An 18,904-nucleotide genomic window follows, 5' to 3' on the forward strand; every position below is an offset into this window, starting at 1 on the left:
ACCGTGAAAGTGCAAATGTTTACAGTGGCTGCAGTCCTCCATGCCCATTAACATCCTGTGGAGATGCCAGACTTCGCTGCCGTCATCAAGGTTGGTTTCCAGCACTGTGACATGGTCGTCCAATGCCTCCACCCTACATTCCATGGTGTCGAGCCATGTGTTAAAGGAGCACAGTTCAGTGCGGAGGGACTTAAAATTGACAGCCGCGAAGGCTGTCACGTCGTGCATAGAGTCCATGGTAGTTGTAATGCCGGTGAGTTCCTTCATGATGATCTCCAAGGTGATGTCTGCCATGGTCGTTGAAGGGCGTCTCAGTTTGCCCGCCACCACTTCTGTCAACAAAAGCTGCTGTGTAGCCTTCCCTCTGGCCATCAGAAGGTGCTGGCCTGGGATGTATGCAGAAAGCAGAGGCCCAACAAGCAGTGAACGGGCAGGGATGGAGCCTCGTCCCGTGGTTCCAGGGTCTCAGCGCAGTCACACTGTAATCTACCCCATGAAGGACACCCTCCAGCACTTACAAGCACACCAAAGTCACCAGCTGTTGAGAGTGCATGGCGTCACACCCAGGGGGTGCTCAGGCGGTCACCACATCTAGTAGTGCCCTCCAGGCACACACAGGTGTGGAGAGATATGCCCCCTCCATTATCCACAGGTAGGCATGCCTGGTTGTTGGTCACAGTTCTCGGTTGAGCACAGCTGGCCACTGACCCCAGAATAAACTAGGTCTCACCCGGTTGCCTAAACCAAGGCCAGGATCAGCTCACCAATGTGCCATCTCTGGACTCTGGGAGATGGTGGTGGAAATGTAGCAGGGGGCCTATAGGGGTGAGACTGCAGTCATGAAAACCAGGACCCAAGGCCAAGGGGTTGGGGAAGCATGGTCCAGGCAGTGGTGATATCAAGGAGAATGAATCACAGTCCTCCCTGCTGTGTCCCCCCCTGGGCCTGCAGAGCCACCTCTCACTCCTCTGAGACAGCGCACGGAACACGCGAAGTCCCCGGCATCTCAGGCCACACCCGGCTGGTGGAGAAGAATCGTGCAGAGAAAGTTGTAAGCCGTTGTTGATGCACCAGTTACAATCTCAGCAGGAGCCCCCGAGCCAACGGGCCATACCAGCTCCTGCGATGAGCATGAAGATCCTGGGGCTGCGCTGTGTGTGACCTAAAATGTCAATGGCCCAGGAGCTCTAGCAGGAGCCGGCAATCTTTTGTCGTGGTCAGGCTCATTAATATTTTCACTTAAAGTTTTACAATTTCATGTCTCTGTTTCTACTGATTGGATCGTTCTCATTTTGGTCTTAAAATATGTATTGAATTTTATTAAATTAGTTGGGTTTTTTCCTGTGATGCATTTCACTTTACTACTGTTTGGAGTACTGCATACATGCTTTGCTCATTGCCACTAAATTAAGCCTGAATGCCCTGTGCCAAGCTAACACAGGTTTGAGCACAGGTTAATTTGGGGTTTGCTTGTGACTTCACCCTAACAAAGAAAAGGGGTTGCTATTTGAATAGCGTTCCCCCTCCCCAACCAGTAACCCAATTTCTTACACATTGTTTTGAAAAGTCAAGCTTTTTGTGGGGATATTCCTTGTGCAGAACTATAGGCACTTCATGTAGTTTTGAGGTATTTGCCTGAATTATATATACAAATCAAATTTCAAAGCTTTATTCGACAGCATGTCATAAAAGCATATTTACATCCTAACAATAAATATAAATACTATATTTAAAAACAATGTACAATCTTTAAAAATACATTAAACCATGATGCTGGCGAATAGTTCCGATGAATTAATACCATCAATTTAAAACAAACCTTTGTAATAAAAATAGAACAATGTCCTTGGTGTCAGATATTCATTATCCATCTTCTAGCATTTTTAGGGTGCGTAAACGTATTACCCAGGCCCACCCCAAGAATTTTGCTACAGCAATAACCAAGTATGGAGTGCAATCAGATTCGAGTGTCCTCAGGGCATCCTTGTATCTACGTATTCCCAGATTTAAACATACTGGTTTTATCCATCTACGACGTGGAATAACATACAATGGACAGACAAATAATAAATGACCAGCATCTTCGATCAAATCTCGACAGTGAGGACAACAATTATCATGGTTGGATGACCAATTTTGAGTAAATGCTTTAACAGGGAGAGACCCAATTCTAAACTGAAAATACAGTTTTCTATCAAAAGGCCTCTCTATGTAATCCCAAAAAGCCTCACAAGAAGGAATACATTTGATGTCGAGGTATCGTCCTGTTAGATTGGTATTCTGGCCAGTGTTAAAAGCAGATGTTATAATCATGTCCCAGTACATTTTTTTGAGTGCAGACTTAGGAGGAAATTTTAACCCATTTGAATCATTCCATAGATGCTCCAGGTCTAATTTTATTAATAAGTCTCTGATTTCTTTAAGCCATGCTATAGAATGAAATTGGTCAGCCCTAATAATGTCTTTTAGGGCGGTAGCATAGTGGGCAAGTTCCGGTGTGACCATGATGCGTCGCCAATAAAGGAGTGGGCGCAATCGTGCCAAATCCTCAACTCTTTTCCTGCCTAGATCATATGCTAATGGAATCATTGGGGTACTTCGGGGAACTCCCGTTAAGCAACGTAAGAACTTATTTTCAGCTAGACTTAGTTGTTTCAGGTTGCCAAAGCCCCATAATTCTGATCCATATAATACAGCACTAATAGCCTTCATATTATAAATCTCTAAGGCTGGAGTGATAGGTTTAGTCAGGGATGATTTATATTTTGAAACAATTGCTCCCGCTAACTGATGAAATTTTAGGGCAGCCATATCAATATGGTTTGTCCACTTCATATTGTTCTGGAGGGATATCCCTAGATATGTGAATGCCTGTACTTGTTCCAGTGGGGTGTCGTTGAATTTAATAACACCTCTAAAAATGTTTCTCTTATTTAAGCACATAAACTTAGTTTTGGAGGTGTTTATTTCAAGACCACGTTCTCGACAAAATTCACCGAATGCATTTAGCGCCTTCTGCAGGCCACTAGGTGTCCGTGAGACTATCAGTGTGTCGTCCGCGAACATGAGGACAGGCACGCGGGTTCCAGCCAGTACGGGAGCGTCTGTGGGCGAACGGCTCAGATATTCTACAATGCCATTAATAAACAGGGAGAACAACGTGGGTGCCAGGACACATCCCTGCCGAACACCACGCTCTACAGGGAATGTGTCAGTAACCTCCCCCTGCGTTCCCCACCTAATTCGTGCATAATTGTTCTCGTGCAAGCGGACGAGTAATGTTAGCAGTTCTGGAGCTATCCCTGCTTCGTCGAGAACCCTCCATAGTTTGGAGCGAGGCACTAAATCAAATGCGGATTTTAAATCTATAAAAACCGCATAAAGGGTCCCATTAGTTAGCTTTACATTCCTCCAATAGAGTGCTAGAAAGTAAAATACCTGGTCAACCGAACTAGTACATGGTCTAAACCCAGCCTGAAAAGGGGACAAAATGTTATTTTCTTCAATCCAGGTGTGTAGTTTATTTTGTACTAGTCGACCTATCAGTTTCTGGGCAGAATCTATGAGACTGATAGGTCTATAGTTACTGGGTAACGATTTGTCCCCTTTTTTAAAAACTGGGATTATTTCAGCCCCTTTCCATGAGGGGGGTACGGGCGCCCCCATAGCTATAGAATTTGCTAAGTATTGGAAATACTGACACCAGGATGATCTATCAGTTAAAAATACATCCGCAGGTATTCCGTCCATCCCGGGGGCACGGCCCCTGGTTATACAATCTAATGCTAGATTTACATCTTTGATCGTGAACACCTGCGTATGGAAATAAATGGCCGGAGGGGGTGAGTGCTCACCTTCTCGCAAGACTGAAGCATATTGTGGTTTGAAAAAATCAACCCATTGGTTTATTGCCACATTATTTTGGGGAGATGGTGCAACCCCGCCTCTATCCCACTTTACTATCGCCCAAAACTTCTTTTGGTCCTTGGACAGGCAAGCAGTTTTCAAATCCTGCCAGTGATCCTCGTCCCATTCCTTCTTTGCCTTTAGCTGTGTATACTTATATAGATTTCTAGCAGATCTCACATTATCCATATTTTTCGATCTAAGGGCCAAACTTAGACTCTGGCGAGCTACTCTACAAGATTTGTTGAACCATCCCGCCGTGAGTTGTTTGTCCTTGTTAGATTTCTCACCCACTAGGGGCTTTTTAAAATTTTTTTGGAGATTTAGAAAGAAAGTGGTGTGGACCTCGTCCATTGATAATAAAAATTTATTTCCAGTCGCTTGTGTATTCAATTTAGCCACTTCATTAGTTACCACTTTTTTAAGATCTTCTAGTTCTTCAGGCTTCTCTATGAATCTGTCCCATTTAACATGCCTCATGTTGTTTGATACAACAACATCCAGGCTAATTTTCCCATCATTAATTTCAGGTTCTATGGGCTCGTTGAAGGTTTGTAATTCCAAGCACAGAGCGTTATGATCACTATCTTCTCGTGCGATTATGGTCATATCGTTCAATCTAGGCCAAATCCTTATATCCACTAGGAAATAATCAATGCGACTAGTGGATCTGCCATTGTCAAACGTATTTGCGCCCTTGCGATCTGAGCGAGTACGTCCATTAGCAGCCCTAAGCCCTCTCTCTAAGCAAAGTGCTTTTAATTGAATGGCCATGGCGGTCCACCTCTTGACCGGAGGTAGATCCAGCTGGGGAACCCCCCACCTACTATCCTCTTCTTCTGCTAGGAACTGATCCTCCGAGCCAAGAGGTTCGAACGTCGTGTTAAAATCTCCACCCACTATAATAGGCTTCTCCGATGGTAATACAGAAAGGTGATGGTCTAAGGCAGATATTACATCTGATGAGGAGCCTCCAACCGTCCCTCTAGCATAAATATTTGCTATGGCCAATCCCTGGTCATTAGGCCAGGTGATATTTAATGACAGGATATCGCTAGATTGAAGACTATATTGGTCAATCTTACAGCGTAGGGATTGGCGAATCCAAATTATCAAGCCTCCTGAGGGACGACCTTTAGTTTTTTTAGTAGCAGGTACGTAGAAGTTAAGGAAACCCAAGCGATAAACCGGGTCCGTTGACCATGACTCTTGAAATAATATTATGTCGAACTGATCGACAAAGATGTGCCACTCAGGACAGTGCATTTTATTGCCAATTCCTGCAAGATTCCAGGATAAAACGGACAGATGAGGCTTGGGTTTAATAGGACTAGTAAACTCATTTAACGTTAGTGAGCTTTGGGTATCATCTCCAATCCTATTCACATAATCAACCCTACTGCTTGGATTACCTAATGATTCATTTATTGGTGCCTGTGGTTCAATATCTCCAAATCCTAGATGGATGGGTGATGCTGATCTACAAAGTTCCTTTGCAACGAACTGGGTAGAGCTGGGGTTGCCTTTTTCAATACTGTCTTTGCAACTAGCTGACCCTATAGGGATAGATAAAGTATCGTGCAGAGTAGATACAACATCCTCAAATCTAGCATTCCCATCAAGTCAATCACAGTCGTTCAGATCTGACAGAACCTCAAATCTGTTTTCTATGTTGATGTTCCACATCCTATTAAGGTCACTCCCACCCCCTATACTAGGCAATGGAGTCCGCCCTTTCCTCACCGTCGCTTGATTTACCACCCCTTTCTTTCTACAGTAGAAAAATTTGAGTGTTAGGGGAATGATAGTGCCGTATCTCTGTTGTGGGGGAAATATATTATGCAGGATATTAGGGAGGACTGCCGGGTTAGAAAAATTGATAACCACACAATCCCCAGCATACTTTTTAGGATCATGGCCTAACCATGAGACCCTTCTTGCCATGATGATTTCGCCAGCTAGTTGTCTCTCTCCCCAAGGAGTCATTCTCATATTTTTTGTTAACCAGTGTAATGATTTGCTAATGAGGGAAGATGTAGTTTCTATTTTATCAGATGATAAAATGGGTACATTGGCAAGAACCAATGTAGTAGGAAGAGCCTCAACAATACATTGGAACTGATCATTCGCTGGGCGTTGAGCAAGTCGGTCAATAGGAAGGCCTGGTTTAAATGTCTTCTGGGAATTCTCGTCAATTGTAAGTTGCAAAAGTGGGGGATTCACTATCTCTTTTTGTGTAACCCTTCCCTCCCCTCTATCAGGTAGTGCTGTCAGAGTACGGCGACTTGGTGCCGAAGGCTCAACTCTAGGTGCTTCTTCTACAGGTCTATTTAGCAAGGAATTTAATCTCACTACCTCTGTCATTAATTCATCAATTCTGGCTACCAGAGGAGTAATAACACTCTCAATTTTAATATCAATCATGTTTGCTATTTTCTTGGACAATTCATTCTCAGAATATTTAGCAAAGTGAAACTCTGGTGCCTCAGCTTTCCTCGCGATTTTAGGTGCAGAGGTAGCCTTTTTTTTTCCCTGGGCGGGAACCATTACTTTTAGCCTGAATTTTCCTACAGGCTCTAACTTGCCTTGTTCTGGGGGGAGGGATGGAAGAATCGGAATCAACTAATTCGGTGGCCGTGTGCAAATCTACATCAAGAATAGGTTGTGAGGTGACTGTTGGATGGATACTTAGTTCAATAATGTCACTCTCTAACACATCAATTTCAGTTGGGGTACTAGTGTTAACCAATAAAGGGGAAGCCAAAAGTGAATCAGACAAAGGTGCTGGCAAAGGAGAATTTTCAGGAGGATTTTGAGAACAATTTAACCCCAATGAAGCCCTCCTGTTGTTATTAATTTTACTAACGATCTGCACCATATAATTGTCCATAATGTTTACACTTGTTGCTTTTTTCGATTTAGGCATTTCACCACACAGCTATAACAGATATGCTAATAGTTCACTGCCGCTTAATATCAGCTGTAGTAGATCGGTTGACAATGGTGCCCAACAAGACAAAGTTCGGTAGAACACTCACTCAGACACTTTCATGGTAGAAAAGGTCCGTCCCGTCCTCTGTCGTCCTCTGTCGTCCTCGGACGGCCTCAGACGGCCCGCCCTTTGCCCGGGCTTAGCCCGGCGCCGACCCGCGCGCGATCCCGCGTCACGGGGGCTCCCGCTGGCTTTATGCGCCTACAAGCGCGCTTCTTATGACGTGGGCGGGCTCGTCCCGCAAGGGTTGCTGGGAGCAGTAGTTTTCCTTGCGCACAGCGGCCGCGTAGGTGGTGGATGCGGCAGCGGCAAGGAAACGCTAAGGTGCTCTGGAGTGGGCGTCCTCCGGTGTGGAAAAGACAGCGTGACACAGGGAGCAGGCAGACTGTGTGACAGCTTCACCAAAAAGGTCAGGAAAAATCACCCCCGCTCTGCCGGGGCTCCCGCTGGCTTTATGCGCCTACAAGCGCGCTTCTTATGACGTGGGCGGGCTCGTCCCGCAAGGGTTGCTGGGAGCAGTAGTTTTCCTTGCGCACAGCGGCCGCGTAGGTGGTGGATGCGGCAGCTGCAAGAAAACGCTAAGGTGCTCTGGAGTGGGCGTCCTCCGGTGTGGAAAAGACAGCGTGACACAGGGAGCAGGCAGACTGTGTGACAGCTTCACCAAAAAGGTCAGGAAAAATCACCCCAATTATATATACACAAATGCCGAGGCACACAAAAGGCAGTCCATACTGTTTAAAAGCCAGTGACCATATTAGTAATCACAAAAAAGTGCATTTCAATTTTTCTTTTCTCTTTAATTTCTGCTTTCTTTCTTCTTGAAGTAGTACAAAAACACTGGCAGCAGACACGTGTTTTGTCCTATGGACTTTTTGACGGCCAAACAAAAATTATGGAAGACAGACCAGCAGGTCTGGACATAGTAAGCCCGCAGTTTCAGCGAATAACAGGCTCCGTTTGCGCAGAGCGTACAGAAAATCTGTATACGTTCACCCGAGCCCAGGAGGACCCTCCATACAGGCAAGTGAAAAACACTGTGGGCTTGTTTCACCCGTTACGCAGAATATGGAACTTTGCCCTGTGCAAGTATATTACCAGTGCTGCGGAGATCCTTCCAAGCACAACGATAATGAGCAATGCAGGCTCGTTCCTCCCGACATACAGAAGATGCAAACTGCCCCTGGGAAGGGCGCCCGGGGTCGCCAACCGCCCGTGAAGTATCACGTCAAATGGTTGGTACAAGGCCTTGATAAGCCTATAATTCCAAAGTACATGGAACAACATGCCTTGTACCGACCATTTGTTTAGGTCTTCAGTCTAAACATGCACTGCGTCCAATCCAACATGAGAATTCAATAAAGATTTTTTATTAAACTCTCTGCATTATGTCATGAGAACTACAGTGATAAACTTATGCACATAACTTCTTCCAAAGAAACCCCCCATTGTTTCTGAGAGTCCGTCAGTTTGAACTATTATGTTCACATGCATGTGACAGTTGATATGTAATCACATACGAGCATCACACATGCACATAACTTCTTTCAAAGAAACCCCCATTGTTTCTAAGTGCTGTTAATTTGAACTATAATGTTCATATCCACTTGACATTTGATATGTAATCACATACGAACTTTATGTGCAGGGCAGGTTGACTTTTTGAAATAGAGAGATCACATTTATGGAGTTTGGTAAATAATAGTCGTGTCTTATCGTTGCAGGGGAGTTTATTTCGAATTTTAGCGCCCATCAGGCACCATCAAGGCGCAGCTCGAGGCTTTTAGTTATATGACTTCTCAAAGAACCTGGTGATGTGGATTGTAAGGAATTTTTTTACCTTTTTGCTTTGGATTAATTGGAGTTAGGGTTCCTTTGCACTATAATTATAATGCTGCACTTGCATGATTGACATATTGCAGTTGGTGGCTGGTCCTGGTGTTCAACACGACGGATTACACTCTTGAAAAGCCAGTACGTTGTGGATCAGCGTCTTTGCCCTGTCACGCCCTCACATGTTGGCATATGGTTGCACTAGGGATCTGGACACTGGGTGTCTCACGTGCATGCTCTGTACAAATAAGAGACGAGATATGTATATGAATGGAAATATTAATATATATATATATATATTTGTATGGTTTGATTTAGTATTGTTCCTTTGCCCTTGTCCTGAGGAGACTGATAAGTTATCAGGGGCTGAAACGTGTCCCCGTTGACGATACTACTGTGGAGGAGTCCTTATTGAATCCTAAATGAGTATTCTATAAAATACGTTCTGTGACACAAGAGATCTATCAGAAAAGGGTTGTTTTGCCTCTGTGCACACAACATTTGGCTACCTCCAAGTTGACTGCCTTAAATAAATGGGCAGACACTAACGTTAGAAATATACTTTAGGGGATTGGTAACATTACGTTGTTTATATTAGTGTTTATGTTGTGTATATATTTTCTTCTATGTACATTTGTATGTCCTTATATAATTCAATATTATCTCTATTTGGAACTCTGTCCTATCATGAATGTGTGCCCTAAATCAATTTAGGTAATACATGTCTATAGGATTGAAGGACTAAAGTGAGGGTAATTGATTGTTCCCTACACTTTAATAAAAGTAACATATCAATTCCTCCATATCATTGTTCTTTTATATATGATTATGTAATCACATACGAGTGTCACAAATGACCAATCTGTGCTCTTTCACTCCTATAACTACTGTTTCCACCCACCCACTGGGGTTTGACAATGTTAACACCCTGAATAACACGGTGACTACCATTCCCCTGACACTATGGGGTTTACGTCACCCGACGTGCATCTACACGAATAAAGGGATACCTTTGAGAAGGTGAGGGAATTTTAATCTCTAGTTAAGCTCCCTGGTCACCCTTTATCACTAGGTGCTCCCTGAAATATGGTCAAGCCCACCCTGAACTTTAGGAGTCAGGGTGAACCCGATGATGAAGCATGACACTAATAGAGTGTGTGAGGGTTATATATATAAAAAAAAAAGTTTTCCTTCTCTGCACCAGCCATGAGGAGCTAGGTTTCCCACAAGGGGTTTACCAGAAAGCCACCCCAATGCAATACATACTATCTTCCTTGTAATCATAGGTGGGATACTTGTTTGTAGTTTTGAACAAATACTTTATATATTGCCTCTTTAGATAAGCCTGACTGCTCTGTGCTGAGCTACCAGAGGGTGAGCACAGTTTATCTTTTGGTGTGTATCTAGCTTACCCTTACTAAAGTGGTGGTTCCTGCATGGCCTTTGTGCGTACCTAAGACAACCAGTAATCTCATTTCTAACAGGCATGTTATATTTTTTCTTTCCAAATTCCAAGTCATTATCTTATGCACCAATGATATGTAACCAAAATCTGGTTGTTAACCCATTTGAAAAAAAATGGAAGGGGCCCAAGGGCACTCCTTTCCTTTTCAAAATGTAAAAACGTTTGTTGAAGAGGAGGCAGTGGTACAGGGAACTATTGCCTACTCTCAAACAAACTTTTAAGAAATTTAAAACATATTTTTACAATCACAGCACCGTTTACTTTAAGGAAAATGGGCTGCATTTAAAAAAAAAAATGTCATCACAGCCATGATGGTCTGGTGTCACCAGCAGGTCACCTTCGATATGATGCACAATAATCTTAGTGAGTGGCAATTTGCGATCTACCTCATGAATCTGGATAAGGTAGGGCAATTTGTGACCAATTGCAATCTAGACATTTTATTTAACTGACCTATTAGTACATATGTCAAATTGCAAAATTCCACACTGGTCCTGATTATTGTTCTGTACATCTGGCCCTAATTCTGGACAGGTGATTATATTGTATATCTCTTGCATGGTATTGAATGGTTTTGCCCACATAAATTACATGGACACAGTATCTCGCCATTGGTAAACTCCATAGCGTTTTCGGTCAATTCACAAACATGGACATATGCCCAGTGTCCATTCATCTCTGATAGCTGCTGCGCGTTTATAGAGCAACTCGTTAACTAGCAAGTTTTGTTTGCTAACTGCTATGTCCTTAAAGGTTTAATTTCTCAAACAATTGTTTCAGTGTGTTCTAGATATGCTATTTTTGTTTAATCTCTTACTTGGTGCTTACTTTACAGTTCAACAGCACACACATACCAATGGCCTTCCCTTTTGTTAAACAGTATCTCATGAGGAATATATCATACATGTTTTCTAGTTATATGTTGCCAATCTCCTAGGAGATCCTCATTCTACTTACATTTTGCATGGGGTTTTTCAATGGTCAAATGAACCCTTTTATGTAATGGTTCCTGCACATATGCAGGAATTGTCCAAACAGAAGATTGTCATACATGATCCCTGGATGTAGAAAATCCAGGAATGCTTTTTCACTCATATAGCACTTCATGGCAAATTCCATGTCTGGCCACCATGTACCTCTCCATTCAAGAAAATACGTGAAGTCTCTCTCTTACCCAGGTTAAATACTCAGAATGATGCTGGTATATCTGATCCAGCTGTTTAGATGGTTACCAAAATGAATGTTGCTGTTCCATATACAGCTATCTTCTAAGTAAAACATGACAAGTGGGATAGAATAGCAAATGTACAGTCCATCTCCACTCCCTTTATCTGTAAATAGGTCTTCTTAAGCAGAAAAACATTTTTGCTAACGCTAAGCCAATTTCTTTAAGAATTAATTTGTGATTTTTTGTGGTCTCGGGCGCTTGTTACAAAAGTATTCCCACACCTGTACAGTCTGATCTTAAGAAATATTAGCTACACCATAACAAAAGTGACCAGAATATCTTGGTGTGTGTCTCCCGTTTTTCAGGCCTATCCCCCTTTCACCGCTCTCCTTGTTCCCCTTCTCTGTGCAATTAAATATCAAGTCAAGTACATGTTTCTTTGTATGAATTTCCATCCTTTATATCGTAAAAGGAGAAATAATTTGTGCTCACTGAACCTGGACACGGTAAGTTCTAGCCATCAGCCATGGGGCTGACAGAAGCGACGCTTGAATAATAACAGCAGCCAAGGACATGGCCAAAATAATGTGCGCCTTACAGAAAGAGATGATGCCCTATGCATCACATCCTCCACATCCTGTGTCCTATTCTGCTACAGTGGCAAGAGCCTGTGAAAGCACCTACTGACAACCCACACACAACAACCCTCAGGGAAGTTCATGTCTGACTCTCAAAATCTCTCTGCACTGAAGCACTCGGAATCGGACCGGACGCAGAGAACGGAGGACCTCCCATCAGGGACTGATTTGGAAGATCCAACCAAGTATAAGCAAAACAGGACTCTGAATGTGCCTGGGCCAGTTTACTTAAAACAGTGCAACTCCTGGTGGAAGCCCTCTAATATCAATCAGATAAAATGGATACTCAGCTGACCTTATTAAACACGCTGGCAGTGTTTGTGGTAGCAATTGATGGGAAACTAGGAACCCTAAACACTCTCTTCCAGAACGCACGGGGCATATTACAAAACAGGGAGCCAATACTGTGAGTGCAGCCCAGTAGTCGACAAACTAGCCACCCTCCCCTCAATGCTGGGCAATCTGTGTGCACAAATAAAGGATTCCATCAACCTCGAGTCAAAGGGATCTCCCTCTATTGAGGACCAAACTGGAACAAGGACACATGACATGGAAAAAACGGCTCATAGGCCCCTCACCCTCAAATCATCAATGAAAGGCAAAGCCAAAAACAACGGACGCAACAAGATTCAGGTACCGGCAACCGAACCTGTCCAGGGGTCTGTGACAGAGTCGGTTGACCAAGGAACACAGTTAAATGACAACCTGAATGTAAAACAACGACGTGCCCAAAGGAGGAAAGGTCGGAACAAAAAGCCCAGTTCTAAACAGGAAGACTTTGCCTGCCTATTCAGACTGATGCCGCCTGAAACGTCTGATCTCCCAAATCAACCACCTCCAATGGAAATGGGAGTATGTCACACAACTTCCATGTCTGCTGAAAAGGGGGCGGTCCCTAAAAACAACAAACAACCAACTGATATAGGGTCTTCATGGCAAGTAATGCAGGCTGAAGACGAAGAAAATCAAGCCCCCAACCATAACATCCTGGGAACGAAGGCAGACGCATACCATCAACTGCCATGCAGCATGAAGTCCGAAGCAATCATTTCTCATTGACGGCCTTCCATTCCAACAACAGTATCGCTGGCCGATGGAGGTGTAGTGTAGTTCCTATATCCCTGATAGGCTCTGCGCATTGGAATAATACACACTATAGTTTTGACATAGGACTGAGGTCAGTATGTCTCTATCGAGTACATTAAACTTAATTACTTGTGTGCGCAAGCTAACTCAGAGGTCACTAGTAACTTCTCGGATATACAAGAAGGGATTAGTTTCGGACAACCGCATAAACATGACAACTTTGTTTCTTTTAGAGTCGGAACAATCTCATAACCGTGGAAACAATAGATAACAGTTTCACTCAGTCAATCGTGCATGCTTCGTTTCTACAGAGTTGCACAGAAATAGAGAGACGGGCGTTTCAATAAAAAAGGGGTTTATTGAACAGTCTTATTTCTCATGCAAGAGATATAAACTGCTACAATCGTGAGACAGGATGCGAAGTACAATACGTACAGGGTTAGCAGTAAGATAAAATAATACTGCAATAGCATGGTTTGTAGCTATGACATATATTCATAAAATACATACATAAATAACACAGGCTAAAATGTGAATACTCATCTCATGCTTCTAAATAGTGCTACCCTAGTGTACCTAACCTAAGTGTAGTATGAGGTAAGAAGTAGGTGCTGTTTTCTAAAGTATAGCTAGCTATAGTTTTAGTTGCCAAAAGTTTCTCTAAGTTCTAGTCTGCTCCATACCTTAGAATGTGTGAGGTTGGAATCACTTTCCAGGACTCGATATTTAACACCCCGCAAGGGGAGTCACAAACACTGGAGCTGGATTCTCTGCGAGGAGGATGACAGCGTCTGGTCAGTGCATCAGGCGGGAACTCGATCTCCTTCCGAACTTGCCGTGGTGAACTGCAAGTAGGCAGTCGAACTGGACTGTACCGGAACCGTGGTTTGCCAGGGCAAGTGCAGGTATATTTATACCTTGAAGGTCTTTGTTGATGTAAAAGTCGGGCATCGGAACATCATGAATGAACTCCTAAGGAATAGATGTTCATCCATAATAAAGGAGTTTTTGGAGAAATCAATATCCAAGCAAGGGAAATTCCTAAAGGCTTAAGAGTCTGGTTTTCCAAGAACTCGTTGTGACGTGGATTGACGGATGTAGGAGACGATGCCTGTATTTGGTTAGCATGGACAATGCCTAAATAAGGGCTGGATTTTCTATGCCTAAATAAGAGCAATATGAATTGTACCTATATAAGGGCATAAATCGAGAAACCTATATACGGAATCTAAATCTACACACAACAGAGGTGACAGGATTACCCAGCCCGTCTTGGTCACTTCTACCAGCCAGCCAATATTCCAGTCAGAAAGGGAAATTCAACACTCAATCAATTCAGTTTCAGCTACCACAGATGACGAGCGACCAGTAAACTTAATTGCATCAAACATGGCAGGCCAAGTCCCACGGCTCCCTCTGTGGAAGACGTGGAGCACCTGCACTCCACTGGGTTAGCCGCAAATAAAATTCACAGCGATCAATGCAGGGCTGAAGGATCATCAACACTAGATATATGAACCAATAACTAGCAGCCCATTATTAGCCATCAATTTAGCTAACTAAGCGGATAACCTTAACAAGATTGGAAACACAATAAAGTTCACGCCGGTATATAGATCAAGAGGGGCACATGACATACTAAACCGAGGGAACATTCTCCGCCTATTATCTCACATACCATCACTAACTGAAGTTATCACTACAGACTTGGACTCAGTAGAGTTTGTTGATCACAACAACACCCAGGGGGATGAGGTCACAATGACCACTTGGAAACAGGCAACTATTGCACAAAAAATATTGCTGGAGAGCTCGATTTTTAAAAATTGGGGCATAGAGATAAAACATGTCAACATACCTGGCTATTCTGCTCTGCTGGCCCAGCTGCATGCAGAGAGGACATCAACAACCCGGAAAAACAGCACAAGATCTGTACTGTGAGGGGCAAGAGGGCGTTCTCTGCCCACAAAGAGGCAGACACAGGAAACATGGACAAATTCTTCTGACCCTTCACACCAAGGAAGCTGACTTGATGATTTAAGATGGCCTATGAGGACAATCGCCACCCATACAAGAAATAATTGACAAAACACCATGCAACAGTCCCCAGAGGATGCTGCGGATATGCTCATGGAACATCAATGGGCTGTCCAGCACGATGACAGACCTGGAGTTTATCAACTATTAAAGGACATTCCACATAATTGTACTACAGGAGACCTGGCTGATCGACCCACCACACTTTCAAGGATATTTACGGTTCTTCACACCAGTAGTCAAAGGGGCATGATACAGGCATCTGCAGGGTGGCCTCGTAATCTATGTGAACAACACAAGCGCAACCTCAGCTCACCCAGTTGGCTCGATAAAATCTGAATCTATTGCAATAAAAATATCTACTCTGATGGGGCCACCTGGGAACAAGAGTAAGGACATTGTAATAATAAATACCTATATACATCTGAAGCGGAAAGTCAAAGCTTCAAAACAACTGACTAATTTTGTAGACCTATGCATAAGTGAGGTCAGCACATCAGACATGATGCTCACAGGGCATGTTAACTTACATCCAATTGGCTCATCGACTGCGGAGGAAATATGCATACAGAACCGGTTATGGAACGTCCCACCACAGGGTAAGAGCATATCAGAACTGCCTACAAAAACTAGCCAGCGTCTCATAGAGGATCTTGAACATCTCAATCTCAGAGCAGTAACTGGCAGAAGTAGAGGAGATAATCCTCTGGCATTCACTCACTACTCATCTACTAAAAACTCAACGTTAGATTACACTCTTATGTCACTAACCCTGTTCAATGAAATTATCACATTCAGCATGGGTGACAATGCTGATAGTGATCATCGGCCTCGGCAACTCACACTTCGCACAAACATGCCAAAGTTTTTGAAATGGAACGGCCAGCCAGGAACGACTCCTACAATTAATTACAGGATAATAAAGTTTGTGCAAGCAATGCAAGGGAATTTTCTACAAACTGCAACACTCTTATAAGAAACACGGGAAGAGGGCAATGAAAGAGAGAAATGGGTGAACTACATGACCACATTGGCAAAATCCTTAACCGCCCCAATTAAATCAACAGAGCTATTGTGGCACACCCAACTTTACAAAGCCACAAAAAAACATGAAAAGATACAATCAACCGCACATTGCAGCACCTGCGGCGGAATCCAACAGACACTAAAAACATATCAGCACTACGACAACAGAAAATACAGCTGAAACAAGTACTATGTGCAGCCAAGAGAGTCGGAACGGTAACAAATATAACAACCATGGCTCTGCTCATTGACAAGGCTGAGAACGCAAAAATGCTGTCATATCTGTGTTTCATTGACTACAGGACCGCCTTCGATCATGTAAAACGTAATCGACTATGGTCCAAACTGCCCAGCTGGGGGATACCCCAGGCATTGCTAAATCTGCTAATTAATCTGCACACCGAAACCTGTATTTAAGTAAAACTGGGGGATGGGCCAACCCTTTCAAGACAGATACCAACAATGAAAGGACTTAAGCAAGGTTGCTTGCTGGCCCCGAACTAATTTAACCTGTTCCTTGCAGACTTAATCCCACTAGTAAATGACAGCAATTCGCACTCTCCAAAATTAGGGAACCTAGCGTTACCATGTCTACTCTATACAGATGACTTAGTTTTAATTAGCCAAACGAAGGTGGGTTTCCAGCATCTCCTTAATACCACATTAAAATAGTCTGTGGCAAATACCCTGAACATCACCTTGGAGAAAACCAAAACCATGACAATCAAAAAGAACTCCAAGGAAAAATCTACCTGGTTCTGGGCCCACACCCGCATAGACTCAGCAACAGAATATAAATATTTAGGAGTGATCATCGATAAAGCCCAAAGGGACTCAATCAAAAGGAAGGGAACATCCCTGGCAGTCTCGATAAGAAATCTCAACTCTAAGCTGAGTGGCCTTTCACTCACCCCACTAGTCAAAGTAATACGGGCAAAACGTCTACCCACATTAGCTTATGGGAGTGAGGCCCAAAGGGGCAGGGACTCCAAAATCCTACATGGCACAATTGCAAAAGCGTACAGAATAATCTTTGATCTATCAAAAGGTGTCTCCCCAGCACAGATCAGGCTCGAGTTTGATGTCCAAAAGTGAACCTTTGCAAGGCAAGGCGCGATAGCCATTTTTTGGGACAAGGTACGGAAATCAAAACCAGGAACTCTCAATTGGTGCTTGTGGTTAGAACTACAAAATAAAATGTCATCACCCGCTGCAAAATATCTACAAGCACGTCTGACCACCCTGGGGCTTATTGATCTCTGGGAAATATCTACCAGTCACTGTTGCCTCAAAAAAATAGTAAGGAAATCACTAAAGTTCTTATCCTAGATTGAGGACAAAGCAGCTTTATCCAAGAGGGTACATTGCTGGATGACTTTGAACACCTATTCCACCCCCGCAGCTCAAAAGTATCTAGCCCTGGTGTTTGCTAGATCTACTAAAATCCAATTTCTAAAGTACCAACTTGGATTGCTACCATGCACAAAGCACTTTCCGCACTGGTTGAGAAGCCAATTCGACTCCACCTGCCGTTTGTGCGGCACAGCGCAGGAAGACATGCTGCACCTTCTCTGCATCTGCAAAGAACTAACACAAGAACCAACACAAGAACAAAGACAGCTTTTAAAACCACGTTTTAATCATAGAGGCATCCGCACACGAAGACAAGCAGTGCTGGCCTGCTTTGCACCTGAGGACTTGCAGCTGAACTGTCGCCTGGTAAAGTTTTAGAAGCAGGTGGAGAAGAAAATGCCACAATTGCGATAGGAACATCTCAGCAGAGCAATATCACTGCCCAAACATAAAGAGGCCAAAAGCTGCTAAGAAAATAATTAGATTACTACAATTTGCATCTGATGATTAACTGATTTTAACTGATCTTAACTTTATTTCTTTTATCTTTCTCTTAAAATCATAATTTATAATGGGAATTGTTATGACTTGTTTTGTAGCAAAGGTTTTAAGTAACTATGCTAATAAATAAAGTTGAAACTTGAAACTGTGAAAGCACCTGATTGGCCTAAGTTAAACGTATCAATATAATGCTGCTTGAGAATTACAGTAGCTCTACAAATGGTTGCCATGACCCTCTGGCCCACCTGAAACAAAGTGCACTTTGTCATGATGGCTTCTCCCATCGAGTTTGAGGGCAACGTTGCGGCTTAGTGGTCAGATGCTGAAATTCCAGCTGCCACAGCACTGGACATAATCTTATACATTTGTATTTTTCGGCATTTCACTTTCATGTTAAAAGGTCTGCACACCTGTGTAGACGAACGCTGGGACTAGAGGCAAAATCAATAGCTTTCTCCACTAGAGGGTCTGGAATAATCTCATAGGACTGAGAAAAATACTTTCTTCTGTATGAGAAGAAGAAAAGGAGATAGACTCCACTGATAGCAAGAGTGGGTTTTATTCAGAGGAGTGCTGAGTTCAGCTTCCACATGTGCTGTCATGAGAAAGTGTGGAGTCTCTGGCCTTACTAGTTACTGAGGAGCTGCCCTGGTCCCATGCACTGGCGTGGCACTGAAGAAGGCATGAGGTCCATGCGCCTGGAGCTGCCTGTGTTGCCCAGACAGCTGAAGAAGCAAGAGAACCATCAGTCTACTGCATACCACTGTACCAAATAGCCAAGGGGTTCAAAGACATTGTAAAGCCCATGTACCATGTGGCCGCTGCAGCATCTATTATTGCATCATGGAGTCAAAGGTGCTCCTGCAGCCGTCAATGCGTGGGTTATTTGCGTGTGCAGCATC

Source organism: Triturus cristatus, chromosome 9 (genome assembly GCF_964204655.1).
Source record: "Triturus cristatus chromosome 9, aTriCri1.1, whole genome shotgun sequence".
In the NCBI taxonomy this organism is placed as follows: Eukaryota; Metazoa; Chordata; class Amphibia; order Caudata; family Salamandridae; genus Triturus; species Triturus cristatus.